This window comes from Colius striatus, chromosome 28, assembly GCF_028858725.1.
Source record: "Colius striatus isolate bColStr4 chromosome 28, bColStr4.1.hap1, whole genome shotgun sequence".
Lineage (NCBI taxonomy): Eukaryota > Metazoa > Chordata > Aves > Coliiformes > Coliidae > Colius > Colius striatus.
Genome location: NC_084786.1, coordinates 2,005,617 through 2,008,116, shown reverse-complemented (window position 1 = coordinate 2,008,116; position 2,500 = coordinate 2,005,617). Strand labels below are relative to the sequence as shown.

Sequence of the window (2,500 nt, the reverse complement as noted above, 5' to 3'; positions counted from 1 at the left end):
CAGACACCGCGGACGCTACGATCCGCGGCCGCCCACCCGCGGCGCGGCGGCCGAAGCGGGGAGGAGAGACAAGGAGGAGAGACGGGCGCGACGGGAAAAAGCGAAGGGTGGGGGCAGGCGCGCACGCCGCCCCATCCCCGCCACACCCGTTACCGCGTCCCCGGCGCACGCACGCGCGCGCGGCAGCACGGCACGGTACCGCCGCGGTACCCACCCGCAGACAGCCGCCCGCGCGGGAGGCCGGGGGCGAGGCCCGCGCCTCGCCCCCCGAACACCTTCTCTCTCTCTCCCCACCGCCGCGCCGGGCCCGACCGGCCCGAACGACACCCTGGCGGCCCCGGCGGGACGAACTCCGTCCAGCAGGCGCTCCGGGAGCGGGGAGCTTCGGAGCGCTCCCCGAGTCTCGATTTAGGGGGACGAAGGCCCGCCGACGGGGACCTGCGAGGCAACCCCAGCCGCGCCGCTGCCACCGCTGCCCCTCGCTGCTTGCCAGGGGCGGCGGCTCAGCCGGCGATTGATCGTCAAGCGACGCTCAGACAGGCGTAGCCCCGGGAGGAACCCGGGGCCGCAAGTGCGTTCGAAGTGTCGATGATCAATGTGTCCTGCAATTCACATTAATTCTCGCAGCTAGCTGCGTTCTTCATCGACGCACGAGCCGAGTGATCCACCGCTAAGAGTTGTCTGGCTTTCGGCACCGCCCCACGCGCGCGGGGGAGCCGGGGACCGCTCACACGGAGCGGCCCCCTTTTGAGGATGGGCCTCACCGCCCGCGGCCCCGCTCGCTGGCTCGCGCCAGCCCAGCCAAGGCCGCAGCGGAGAGGCCACGCCTCGCGTGACCGTACGAACACAAGCGGAGAAGGAAAAAAAGGAGCGAGAAAACTCCGAAGGGCGAGGGAGGGGAGCCCGCGCTCCCGACCGACCCCCCCCAGGACCTGGGGGGGAGAAGCACACCTCGGGAGATCCCTTCGGAGGCGGCCCAGGCGCCCGGGCTCGGCCCGGCCTCCACGCGGAGGCGGCGGCAACGTCCGACCCTGCCCGACTTTGCCCAACCTCGACCGGGAAAAAACGGCCGCCCCCGCGGCACCGCGCTAACGACAGCCAGGCTCTTCCCTCCACCGTGGCTCGCCGACACGCGCCGGCGGCTCCGCCGCCGCGCCAACGCCACAAGGTGGCGAGCCCCCGGAGCCCGAAACGGCGGCGCGCCCGACCGCACGGCCGCCTCCTCGCACGGAGGCCCGCCGCCGGGACGGAACGGCACGCACCTGTCCCCGGCCACCGCCGTCGACGCTTCTCGCCTCGGCCCTCTCCTCTCTCTTCTCCGGGAGAAAGACGGACGCGCGCTCAGACGGAGGGCAGCCGCCCGCCCCCCGCGCTTCCGCACGGAGACCGGGACGGGGAATGCCTCCGACTGCACGCGGCCGCTTCACCCGGAAACGGCAGGGACAGGCGGCGTGGAAGTGACGAACGGGGGACACCGGGGCCGGGACGGCCGCCGCCGGCGACGAGCGACCGGCCGAAGGATCGGCAGGCCGAGCGCGTCGCGCCGCCACCGCCGGGCCCGAGGGCACCGCGCCCTGGACGCCAGCTGGCGGAAGGAAACCAACCGAGAGCGCTCGCCGAGGCGGGGAAGCAAGAACGGAGCGCAGCGCGGCACCCCGAGGCGCCGTTCCCGGCGAACCCCTTTCCCCCCCGCCTCAGCGGCGAGGGGGAGCGACGGGGAATCGCCAACCCCGCGGCAGAGGAGCCCGCGCTCCAAGCCGGGGACGCCCGCTTCGAGAGGAAGGCAGGCCGGGCACGGCCGACCGCACCGCGGTCTCGCTGCGCCGAGACCGGACCGCGGAAAGGGGGGGGCAGGAGGACCCCTCCCCGGCACGACCGTCCCGCGGGGACGAGCGCGGGCGGGCGGCGGTGGCGGCCGAGACAAGGGCCTACACGGGAGAGACTCCCGCCCCTTACCGAAACGCCACCGTCGTTGGCCCCGCCCGTCCCGACCCCTGCGGGACGCATCGAGCCGCCCGAGTCTTTAAACCTCCGCCCGGCTCCGCGACCGAGGAAAGGCCGCGGAAACGCGGACGCTAGGTACCTGGCCCTGGGGTGAGGGAAACGACCTGAAGGGCCCCGCAGGGGTGCCTCCTCCCGCTGCCACCATCGGGGGGAGCGTCCGCCCGCGGGGGCGCGCCCGACATCCACCGCCATCACCACGGCCTCTTTCCCGGGGCCCGGGGGTTTCCCTCAGTGAGCCCGGCGCTGCGCCCGGGATGAGGGCCGTGGCTCGGGCCGCCCGCTCGCGCGGGACGCGACCCGGCAAGAGAACCTCGCGCGCCAACAGGCGGCATCGGTCACGGCCGAGCGCCTCCGGCCCCCCCCACAAACCTCCTGCCTCGGAAGAGGGAGGAGGAGAGGGGAGGGCGCGGGGGGAAACCCTGCCGTCTCCGTACCCGCCTCGGCGACGCAGCCACCAGCTCCGGAACGCCCGGAAAGCCCTTGGCACCCTCGCACG

General features: G+C 74.4%; 1 non-coding gene across 1 annotated transcript; it reads right to left on the bottom strand.

The window, feature by feature from the left end:
* Positions 1-526: 526 nt before the first annotated feature.
* Positions 527-679, bottom strand: LOC133628188 (5.8S ribosomal RNA). The gene has a single exon (XR_009820608.1). It is a non-coding gene; the product is annotated as a 5.8S ribosomal RNA (ribosomal RNA).
* Positions 680-2,500: the final 1,821 nt, after the last annotated feature.